The sequence below is a fragment of the Macrobrachium nipponense genome, chromosome 31 (genome assembly GCF_015104395.2).
Source record: "Macrobrachium nipponense isolate FS-2020 chromosome 31, ASM1510439v2, whole genome shotgun sequence".
Lineage (NCBI taxonomy): Eukaryota > Metazoa > Arthropoda > Malacostraca > Decapoda > Palaemonidae > Macrobrachium > Macrobrachium nipponense.
In genome coordinates this window covers 58543339-58556021 of record NC_061093.1, presented here as the reverse complement: position 1 = coordinate 58556021, position 12683 = coordinate 58543339, and the positions used below count along the sequence as shown (strand labels likewise).

The 12683-nt window shown below is 38.5% G+C and overlaps 1 pseudogene; it reads right to left on the bottom strand.

The window, feature by feature from the left end:
- LOC135206871 (glutamate receptor ionotropic, kainate 2-like) overlaps positions 1 to 12683 on the bottom strand; it is a 49019-nt pseudogene that overhangs the window by 9941 nt on the left and 26395 nt on the right.

Sequence of the window (12683 nt, the reverse complement as noted above, 5' to 3'; positions counted from 1 at the left end):
TCAGGGCAGTAGGTGGCTTAATAATGATGACATTTGGACGTGCGTGAGAATTCTGAAACCTGAATTTTGAACATTGAACCGCTTGACCTGAAATGTCTTCCTCCTCCTTTGCCCTTCTCTGTATCTCGGTGTGGGAAAGTATCTGTGTGTGTTTGAGTTAGTCCATAAAAATGCACCACTGAGTCTAGCTTTACAGTGATATAGTCAGTTGACTTCTTACCTAGCCAATGCATTTCCTCCTTGTTGGACGAGGGAGCCAAAACAGAACCAAAAAGAGCCAAGGAGCGAGAACTCGTTTATTCTTCCTTCTGTCGTATCGCACTGATGTGATTCGGTCCACTCGTAGGGTGAAAATCTGCATAGAAAACGGGATAGATTCTACTTGCAGTTACAGCGTTTTTGTCTTGAATGTGGAAAACGTAATAAAAAAAATCACTAAATGGCATATAAAAAAGAAATAATTTTTGCTGGTACTCAGATATTAAATCTAAGAATAAGACAGAAACCTGTATAGAAAAAAATTTGGGGAAAAAAATTCAGACGTGTCCATTTCTTATGAACAATTTATGTGAAAAATATCTTTCGTTATCTCGTAAATCTTCATCCGAAGGAAACTTTCTTTTCAACTAGGAATATTCTTCTGTTTTCATCGGTAAATAAATCTTCCATAAAATATTTCCTCAATACTTAGAAATGTTAGATAAATATAATTTCTTGGGTATAGATAAAAAAGAAGGGAAACAGAATGAGGGAGTGAAGTAAAATTAAACGTGGATGTAAAAGCTGAGGAGTATACAGAAAGAAGAGAGAGAGAGAGAGAGAGAGAGAGAGAGAGAGAGAGAGAGAGAGAGCTTACTTACCTCGCAATGGTGAAGAGCATTACCGACACCACCAGATAGGCAGAGGCCACAGAGAGCCAAACGTCAGCTGAGACGGGTGACAGGAACCTGTAGAAGACTGACGTCTTTTTGGACGATTTCCTGTATAGAATGCTGACACCTGGAGGGGGGGTGGGATGTAAAGCAGGAATGACTTAACAAAGGAAGACAGAACTGAGACCGAGCAATTATTGTGTATTCTCAGCCATCGACTCAAGTTTAAGAGCTTTGTGGATTATTCTAGGCCTACCGACCCTACCAGTCCACCACTAGGCCTAGGCCTGACACCTAAAGATTTCCTGAGAAACTGCAAGACTGTTTACCATTCTGACGTCACCGCTACTACACATCATCTCAACACTCACTCCTAAGGTCTTTTGAAAGTTTTTCAAAACCAATTTGTTTGAGATTTCTTGAGAAACTTCAAAGGCTGTAGTACCATTCTGGCGACACCACTGCTACAAATCGTCCTCAACATTCACTCCGAAGGTCTTTTGAAAGCTTTCAAAACCAATTTTTTGAGATTTCGTTGCTTACTTACTTTGCATATTCAACTTTAGACAACATTACCGGTTCTCAATACTTGCCTAAGTTCATCCAAGGAACGGTGAAGTCGACAACTTGCTCCCTTTCGTGAGTGATGGTTAAATCGCCGATAGCGAGGTCTGCTTTCTGGAAGGCGAATCGATAAAATAAAGAAAATGTTACGCTTGATACGGCCCTTCCTATTTGGCAAAATTGTGATAAGAAGGAATATTAGAAACACGTATACGAATATAGAAAAACACTCACACGTACGTAGGCACACATACACACAGCCACATACACACACACACACACACACACACACATATATATATATATATATATATATATATATATATATATATATACGTATATATATATGTGTGTGTGTGTGTGTGTGTGTGTGTGTGTGCGTGTGTGTGTGTGTGTGTACATGTAAACCTAACAACGACAAGTTAAAGGAAAAATATGCATGATGTTAATTATACATGATAAGAGAATATTACCAAACCACTCCCCAATATACTCAAGGGTCTTAACGTAATAAAATGAGTATGATCATTGTATGTCTACCGGCTGCTCTATGAGCAAGAACCCGTGCTGGCATAAGGCCAACTAAATCTAAAACAACGACAATCATTGTATGGGTATCATTGCCCGGTAATTAAGGATCTTCTGTCAGTCCCCATTCTTATTGTCCAATATTTGAGTACAAACTTTCCAGCACGAATATTCCTACGCTGTAATGCAACCTGACTTGAACTGATTTAACCTCACCTGTTCCAGCAACTCCCGAATCATTCCGTTCCATCTCCCGGAGTCAGCGTCGAACATTCCGTAGGTTCCGTCATCTGCCAATTTCACGGTTAGTTGAAGAGGAGCATTTGCGAAATCTCCCTTATGAGGTCAATGCAGAAACCCTCGAGGCGTTGCTGGCTGTCTGTTCCCCCGTCTGAGGTCTCCTGTAGCATGAAGTAGGGCGGTTCCTTACGACAAAAAGAAGAAAAATGGAAAGAGCTCTTAGAATTCTCATCTGGGAGGAGCTGTTGATAAGCCAGTCACAGGGCTGGACACTCTTAGTCTTTCTATCGAGAGTTCACATAGGCAGGATATATGTTCCACCTAGCCTGAAGGATACGTCTTTCAAAAGTATCCCTCAGGAGAGTTGGAACATAAATCCTACCCATGTGAAATCTCGAGAGAGACTGAGAGTTTCCAGCCCTGTCATTGGCTAATCAACAGCCAATCAGGAGCTTCATAAGGGACTTGCCTAAACATCAAATGCACGGTTGATGTGAATCTACTACTATAGCTGGATGTTATAATTATCTGTTTCATCAGTTGCCAAGTGTCGTTAACTTATTCGTGAAGTCAATTACTCCGAGGGAGAGAAGGACGAGAAAGCCACTCGAGTTCCTGCTGCAAATATTCCAGTCACAGACTCGTGACCTGAATCGTAAAACAGCACATTACGCTGTTTCGGTTTCTACAGAAATATGCTAAGGCGTCTAGCGACTGCGGATAGCATTTTAAACATAAGTACGAATTACACTGTTTGGATACCTCGACTCTCAGGGACAATCTTTTAAACCCTCTGTTGGTAGTAAGTCGACTCAAGAGGGCTGCTATAAAAAAAAAAAAAATAGATACAAATGGGAAGCAGATTCTGGAAACATCGTCTGGTGAATATACACACATACATACACACACATTATATATATATATATATATATATATATATATATATATATATATGTGTGTGTGTGTTGTGTGTGTGTGTGTGTGTGTGTGTATGCGAACGTGTGTTTGTGCGTGTGTGTATGTGTAAAGGTGTCTCTTTGCACGAGCAAGTAACAAAAGATAATTATACCCCATTACTCTTAATATAATGGGATACATGAGATAATGTCAGATGGCAAAGTTGAACGAAATTAATCACAGGTGAGAAGAAAAATTCCCGTCAGCTGTTAATCAAATTAGTCACCGGGAAAATACGGAACAAAGGGATGCTGTGACTTGATTGCGCTTTTTTTAAAAAGTCTCTGAAATATTGCTATTATTAGTTACGTTATTAAGAACTACAAGGCGGTTTTACCCCCAGCGCTATAGTAGACTCACATCAGCCGTGCATTTGATGTCTAGGCCAGTCTCTTACGACGCTCCTGATTGGCTGTTGATAACCCAATCACAGGGCTGGAAACTCTCAGTCTCTCTCGAGAGTTCTTATAGGTAGGATGTATGTTCCATCTCTCCCGATGTATATATACGTCTTTCAGGAGAGGTGGAACAGACATCCTGCCTATGTGGACTCTCTCGAGAGAGACTGAGAGTTTCCAGCCTTGTCATTGGCTTATCAACAGCCAATCAGGAGCGTCGTAAGGGACTGGGCCTAGACGTCAAATGCAAAGCTGATGTGAGTCTACTATAGCCTGGTGTCCTCGCTATTATTATCAGTTCATCCAGTGATCGTGTGTCTTGTCCTAGTGCGGAAAGGAGTGCTTACAGTTGTGGACCGACCCCTCTGTCACGACTGTATGCTTGCTTGTTACATCGATGAAATTTCCAAATGCATTAATCTTATTATTGGAGAATTATATCTACAATTAATTCAAATGCCAGATTTTAACGTACATAACTTAGAACTTTCGAAAGCGTCCTTTGGCTCCCATTATCGACAAGTCTGTGATGTGAATTTATGTGATGTGATGTGAAGCTTGTTTTGTTTGTTTGTACGGTGTTTTTACGTTGCATGGAACCGGTGGTTATTCAGCAACGGGACCAACCAACGGCTTTACGTGGCTTCCGAACCACGTCGAGAGTGAACGTCTATCACCAGAAATACACATCTCTAATTCCCCAGTGGAATGCCCGAGAATCGAACTCGCGGCCACTGAGGTAGCAGGCCAAGACGATAGCGATCACGCCACTGAGGGGAGCTTGTTGATAGTTGTTAGACAAGAAAGGATACGGATATTGGACATGAGCGGTATGTCTGTTGGCTAATGATAATTCTTGAAAAATTTTCTGAGGATTCTTATGTGGGTAAAATTGATCCAATCGTTTGATGGACGTCTGATGATTTGATGCGGATTTTCTATGTACGACAGATGTCTACAATGGTTCCTAGAAAACATTTGGGTTAAGTAAATATATACTGCTGGAGATCTATTCTGGTGGGGGTATCCTTGATCAGGTAGGGACTACAATTCTTTAGCGGGGCTTTTGAAAATAACGTGAAAAAAAAGTGTATAGATTACAGTATTGATTGTACTGTCTTATGTATATGGCAAAATAATCACAATTGGTTCATTAAGGAAATATTATTCGCTGTCATATATTAAAACAATGAAAACGAATCGAGATTTCTAATGAATAGCTTTACAAGATCTGCAACTGTTCATTATAATTAACCTATGTTTGAAGCTTGACAGGTATTGGTTTCGAACACCATATAGCTCAACTCAAGAAATTAGTTCCCAATATGGTGAAAGCGCCACTTTTTAACAAGGACCGAGAAATGGTTACGCGTGAAATGTGATTTGGGGGGGGGGGGGGGGGGGGGGGGGAGGAGGAGGAACTCCAGTTACCTGTTGCAGGCTCGCATCGATTATCATCATCGGGCTGCCAGCCACCGAGGCGGATGGGTTTCGCGTTCTTCATTAATCTCTGAAATTCGTAACCAAAAAGGAAAATGCAAACATAATACGCAGCAATTTCGAGATCTGATCTCGGTTACCGAGCACCTATTTACCTCACTTTTCCCAACTCCTTCTTTTTATTATATTTTATATTTATATATTTTTTCAGCTCAGAGTTTCATCTTCTTCGTTAATCGCTGATATTCGTAACCAAAAAGGAAAATTCTAACACAATACGCAACAATTTCGAGATCTGATCTCTGTTTTCAAACAGCTACTTATGTTACTTTTTGGTCAAAACTCCCTGTTTTTTCTTTTTTTCACAACTCACAACAAACCGCAGTAATAATTCAATCGCAGTACGATTATGTATTACACGACAGCCTATTCCTCAATTCTAATCCGCCTTCGATAAAGGCTGCTTTCCTCCCAGGGATGTCATATCTAAGGTTCTTTACAACCTACCAGCTCCTGTCAGTAATCTGTCTCATTGCCTGCTTTCGTATGATATCAACTTGCGTATATACATCTGTAGCGTAAGTTTATGACGCTGTTTAAAGTACGTCTTCGATAAAGCACACTGGATATTAATAAAAGCATCTAGCATCGGCATTACGCTCCACCAAGTACTACTGCGTTCTTTACCTTAGCTGTCCATTCACTCTCGTGTCTGTCCAAATTCTGTGACTTGACTCTCATATAATCATCTTCCCTTCTTCTCTCAGTTTAGAATTTATCCCTCGGTGTAGAAATGATTCTACATATGCCTCTAGTACAAAATATCATTATCATTATTGCTATTCAATGCTTGACTCTCCAACGATCTTCCTCTCTAAGTTTGAAATAAATACCTCGGTCTAGATATGCATCTAGTACTAAAAATCATTGTCATTATTGCTATTCAATGGGGATAAAATGAAGTGAATTACAGTAGGAAATATCTTGAATGAAAACTCACCAACACGGACGAAATGACCAGGTTCTTCCTCCGTAATTCCTCTACAATGTCCTGTTCTACCTCTCTGTAGGATTTGGTGTAGTTGGCGCCACTTGTCGGGTTCCACCTGGACCACCGAAGTAGAAGTTATAATTGCTAATATGTAAATAAGCAAAGAGAGAGAGAGAGATAGATAGATAAATAGATAGGTATATATATATATATATATATATATATATATATATATATATAGAGAGAGAGAGATGAGAGTAGAGAGAGAGAGAGAGAGAGAGCAAGAGAGAAAGAGAGAGAGAGAGAGAGAGAGAGAAGCGAGAGAGAGAGAGAGAGAGGAGAGAAAGAGAGGAGAGAAAGAGAGAAGAGAGAGAAGAGGAGGAGAGGAGAGTTTCAGATGAAAAACTAATTTCCATTATGCATTGATAATTCATGGCCTGTTCATAAAGATATCTGTTAACAAAAATTATTACATGAATAGATATTATTAACGATATAGCAAATAACTGGATTGCTGTACAAATGGTAAAAATTGCTAATGTTAAGGATAGATAATGCTGAGAGAGAGAGAGAGAGAGAGAGAGAGAGAGAGAGAGAGAGAGAGAGAGAGAGAGAGAGAAAACTAATTTCCATTATGCATTGATAATTCACGGCCTGTTCGTAAACGTGTCTTTTGAGAAAAAAAAGTTATTACGTGAATAGATATTATCAACGATATTTCGAATAATTGGATGGCTGTACATATGATAAAAATTGCTAATGATTTCAAGGATAGATAATGCTCAGAGAGAGAGAGAGAGAGAGAGAGAGAGAGAGAGAGAGAGAGAGAGAGAGAGAGAATCGATATTTACATTATGAAATTCTATATGTAATTATATATGGTTGAAACCTGATCATATCATAATGTTCTAATTAGAACACTACAGTATGTCATCCATCCTTTTAATATGCAATTATCTTGATGCAATACTGAAATGACTTTTTTATCTAATCTAAACAATATAATAATTGGAACCAACCAGAACTTTATTTGCTAAAACTGTTTAATTCTTACTGTTGGAAATAAAATGCATAAGTACCGGTTAACATATAATAGCTGTATATAAATGCCACACGAAACTGAATAAGTATTATTAGAAGCTGTCAAGTAAAACTGCAAAGCAGGAAATCACGACGCAATCCACAGTTTATTAAAAAATGGGCGAGAGTGCGGAATCCTCACGTGAGACCCATGACGTATCAGGGGGAGAAAAAAGTATAGGCGAGTTATGTTCCCAGTAATACTGGATTCCAAATGCTTAAGCCTTTGATCCTATTTGCAATATGGGGAAGAGGGTCCGATCCGAATTGGAAGAGAATCTGCCGCGTCAATCTCTGCGGTAGAGCGACTTTGTAGAGCCCAAGTGAAATCTCTAAAGTAGATGAACACAGAGGCTCCAATTCGCGCTGAGGTTCTCTGTGTTCTTCGTTCTGGGACGATAAAGGGGGTCTTTTGAAAAAAAAGCTTACATTGAGAAATCTATATGATTCTATTTTTCATGTTACACAAAGCGTGTGTCATATTATCCTTAAAAGCGACACACTTTGAGATGTCCGAGAGAATCTCATGCTAGTTTTGTCAGTAGAGTTATGACATGTAAGTTGATCTTCAAGATAGTGGGAGCCGTTTGCAAAGCTCTAAAGGAAACGACCTTCAATTCTACCCTATAAACTTGATTGCATATTTTGGTTTCTCTAAAGGGAAGCATGTTGCATAGCTCATGTTCGTCATTGAAATAAAGCTTTTCCCAAATCCCAAAGGAGAATTTGCGGTCATATAAACTGCATTTCACCCCACGGCGAGTACACGATACGCTCCATTATCAAAAGAATCAAGGACAAAGGTTTGCGCAATTTAATCCACACAACGAGACGATTCCGGAAACTTAAAAAAAAAACCAGTGTGTGTGTGTTTGTGCTAGTTAGATTTCAAAGTAACTTCTGCCCAACGGATTTTTATTCTCTTTGAAAAGCAGCAAAAAACAAAAAAATAAATAAATAAAAATAAATATATAAAAACTGCACGAAAAGTGGGAGTTAATTCCGTCTGAGTAAAATAAAACCTCTTTTCGAATCACCTGAAGCATCTCACTTAATGAGGACATACGGCGGCCGTGCTTCCCTTTGATGTCTATTTTCATAATATAAACATATATATATTATATATATATATATAATATATGATTAATATATATATATAGATATATATATATGATATATATATATATATATAATATATATAATAATATATAATATATATATATATATATATATTATATCTGATATATATATATATATATATATATATATATATACGTATATATATATATATATATATATAATATATATACGATATATATATAAATATATATATATATATATATATATATATATATATATATATATATATATATTTAAGTGTTTTGAAAAGAACAAAGGATTTCAACATTTTCACGATATTACTGTCATTGATTGCTCAGTAAATAGCAATCGTGAAAATATCGAATACAGAGTTTTCTGAAACTGTAACTGAAATGCGGTATCAGTTAAAGAAAGTGGAATGTAAACAGACTCACCAGCCAACATAAATTCTGACAAAAAGTCTGAAATTGATGTAGAATACATAATTCGTTCATTGCTCTCTCTCTCTCTCTCTCTCTTCTCTCTCTCTCTCTCTCTCTGGGAATTCAGTTCTCTCTCTCTCTCTCTCTCTGATGGTTCAATTCTCTCTCTTTCTCTCTCTGGTGATTCAGTTCTCTTTCTCTCTCTCGCTCTCTCTCTGGTGGTTCAATTCTCTCTCTCTCTCTCTCTCTCTCTCTCTCTCTCTCTCTCTCGCCGTAGTCAATTTCAAGTCTAGTGAAAGTTCTATAGCGAACTTGAGTCACAAGAGTCAAGGCTCGTGGGAGAAAACGCCGTTTCCGAAAGGAATGAGGAGGAGGAGGAGGAGGCGGTTGAGCAGTGTGTGTAAAGGAAATATGTAAAAAACTTCTCCATCTCGAATAAGATTGAAATCCCGGGCTTCCAACTTCCCGCATCTATTTGATTTGGCCTCGAGAGATCTGCCCTTTTCCCGCGCCAAACGTCTGTCTTACGATGTTCTTGGAAATGTCATTCTTATGACTCATACGGACGCGAATCTCAGTATAACAATGGGACTACATAGCTAGAAGAGTTGAATATCGAATTTAGGCCAAATGCCAAGCACTGGGACCTACAAGGCCGTTCAGCGCTGAAATGGAAATCGACAGTAACGAGTCTGAAAGGTGTAACAGGAGGAAAACCTCAAAGCAGTTGCACTATGACTCAAGTGTTAGGAGAGGTTGGAAAGTAAGATGGAAGAAAGAGATTATGAAAGGAGGTACAGTAAAAGGCACGGAAGTGGTTGCACCTAGGGGCCGAAGGCACTCTGCAAAGAACCTACAGTGCACCGTATGAGGTCTACTGACGGCACTAGCTCCTACGGAGTTGGTCAATTTGATAGTAAAACTTTAAGAAAATGAATTAGAGGGAAATGACAGAATTTCCATGTTGCTAAAATTAATGATGAAGGAGAGACAGAGATGACCTGGACGTGTTCTCAATAGGGGTCCTGGGTCACCTACAGAATTGGAAGATCCACACCTATACTTCTAGTCTGGATTAATTTTCCACGACAAGAATGTCTAGGTTTGGAATAATTAGGTCTACAAGGGCACGAAAAGCGCGCGACTAATTCCTGTAATATGGAGACTATCAGAGAGGAAGTGTCTTCTTTGATCTAGGTATTCAAATCAGAGCTGAAGATTAACTTTTGAACAGCCTCCTGGAATGCTGGAAAGAGGATCTCAGTTATCCCTTTAACGGGCTGCTCTATGAGCAAGAGCCCGTGCTGGCATAAAGCCAGCTCAGTCAAAAAACCAATAAACAACAACAGCAGTTCAAGAACCCGTGCTGGCATAAGGCTAGCTCAATAAAAAACAACAACAGTTATCCCTTTTACGGGCTGCTCTGTGATCAAGATCCCGTGCTGGCATAAGGCAAGCTTAATCAAAAACAACAATAACAGTTATCCCTTTTAAGATCTGCTTTGTGATCAAGAGCCCGTGCTGACATAAGGCCAGCTATGTCTAAAACAACAGCAACAACGGTTATCCTGTTTAAGGGCTGCTCTATAAGCAAGAGCCCCTGCTGGCATAAGGCTAACTCAATCAAAAAAAAAAAACAAGAACAGTTGTTATTCCTTTTACGGGCTGCTCTGTGAGCAAGAGCCGTGCTGGCATAAGGCCAGCTCAGTCAAAAAAAACAACAACAACGGATATCCTTTTACTGACCTACAAAATCCCGCAGAATTTCCTCATTTCAATTCCGCTTTAAAAAGTCCATTCCGAAAAAATGAAAACGATTCAATGCATCTCTCTTGAATAGAACGTAATCCAGACTAACTCTTAATTAAAGAAATAACGTGAAAAGACTATGCACCTGCATATTCCCAGGTACACGTGACCCCACAACGGAATATTTCCCCTTATCATTTTAAAGGTGGGGCAGTCGTGTTGAATAGCGTACGTCGAAGTAGTGGATCCCCGTTCCTTTAAGACTTTGATCCTGTTTGCAATACAGTGAAGAGGATCCGATCTGAAGTGGGAGAGCGTATATGAGTCTCCATCATTACGGCTGAGAGATTTTGTTCACGGTGGAGAAAATAACAAAATATACTCGGAGTCTTCGCTTCGCGTTGAATACGTATTGCACAATTAATCTGAGAAGATGTAAGACACATTTATGAGAGGTTCTCCACGACTTGATATCTTTTTTTCGGGAAGTTTCTTACATAAGTTTATATACACCTATGCCGATCCCATGCCCAAATAGAATAATTTCCTATTATTCTGCCTACGTTCTTTCCTTATTTTTGCTTTTAATATTACCATGAAACATTCGTTGCAACAAATCCAGTCACGTTGCTGACGAGAAAAAAATTAATAGTATTTTGCAATGAAATGATCAATTTATTATAATGGCCCACCTTTTGTTTCAAGAAACCAGCAGCTGGAGACGAATGTTGACTCTAAAACAAAAGCCAGAGAGAGAGAGAGAGTCTTGACGTCACTGGGGAAAAGGTTATTCTTAACGCAAATGGCCTTGATGACCTCGGAGAGATCGTCGAAACAGAGGTAATTGAGAATGCCACTCGCCCTCTTTTGTTGCAAAAGTTGGAGTGTTTAAAGAGACACTCACACCTGTCTTATCTCCCTCTGTGCAGCCATCTTGCTTGGTGAGACGTACCCGCGTGAAGTCAGATTAATCAACAGATATCACAAGTTTAACATACGACTAGAATTTGAGAAATATCTAGAAGTGTTCGTGAACTATCGGTGATAAGATTAGTGTGAAAATAGTAGGATAAAGCGTCTTCTAAGTTAGTTTAACAAGTGTAATACTGAAATCAGAACAAGATGGCAGTAAGTTCCAACTGCGGGAAGAGGTGGCGTAATTTAGCTTGCTTGGCGGATTTGCAATACGATGAGGTAGCAGGAAGGGAACTGGCATTTCTCATCTATGAAATCAGCAACAGTCCTAACCAAAAAGATACAAAAGCATTCATAGATATATTAGAAGGATATAATCCTTCAAACTGGAACAAATCTAATGAAAACATCTTGAAAATAATTGAAGAAGTTCCAAATAAAATCCAAGTGGTCAAGAGACTCATAAAGAAAATATACATAAACCAACATACTCCGACAAAGAAAATGAATAAGGTGAATCTTGTGAATATCCTAATTGATGCATTAGGAAAAAGAATGCCAAAAGCATGCAAACTGTGTAAGGTTTGGTATAGCATAGTCAATCCACAAAACCTAATCAGAAAATGTGCTGCATGCAACATTCCGACCCATCCACAGTGTGCTGAGGTAATGCAAGATTTGAGAAAAGATACAAGAATTTTTGTTCAACATGTCTATCATGGATTAGACAATGTTATTAAATCAAGATTTGAATGTACAAATAGTTGAGGATGAAGAAGAAGAGGAAGAAGAAGAAGAAAAAAGAAGAAGAGGAAAATGGAAGAGAAGTAAACAAAATTGAAATGACAGAAAAAAATAAGGAAAACAAAGAACAAGATAAAAGTATGGATGCAGAGATACTCATTGATACTACATATGAGGCAATAAAGCAGCATACCTACGAAGAAATAAATTACGATATGACAACAGAAAAGCAAATCCCGAAGAGGCTCTACCCAGATCTACACAATGACGGGAAAGAGGAAAAAATAGACAAGAAAGACAAAATCTGCAATCTTTTGAAAAGAGGGAATTGCAGATTTGGAGAAAGATGTTACTACAAACATCCTAAGGTATGTCAAAACTATGAAATATATGGTAAATGTGCATACTTAGATGGCTATGGGGATGATTGCAGAGATCTGCATCCAAAAATATGTAAAAACCTAAAAGAAGGAAAAGGATGTAAGTTCGACAAAAAATGCAAATATATGCACCCTGTAGCCATGAATCATAATCAAATAAATAACCAACCAAGTAATAAAATCCAAAATAAGAAAGAAACAAATAAAGAGAGAAATCAAGAATATCAGGTAAAAGAGAAAAGCAAACCACATATGAGATATGCAGAGGTGTCAGCAAAAAATTTCAAAGCATCAGCTCCGAA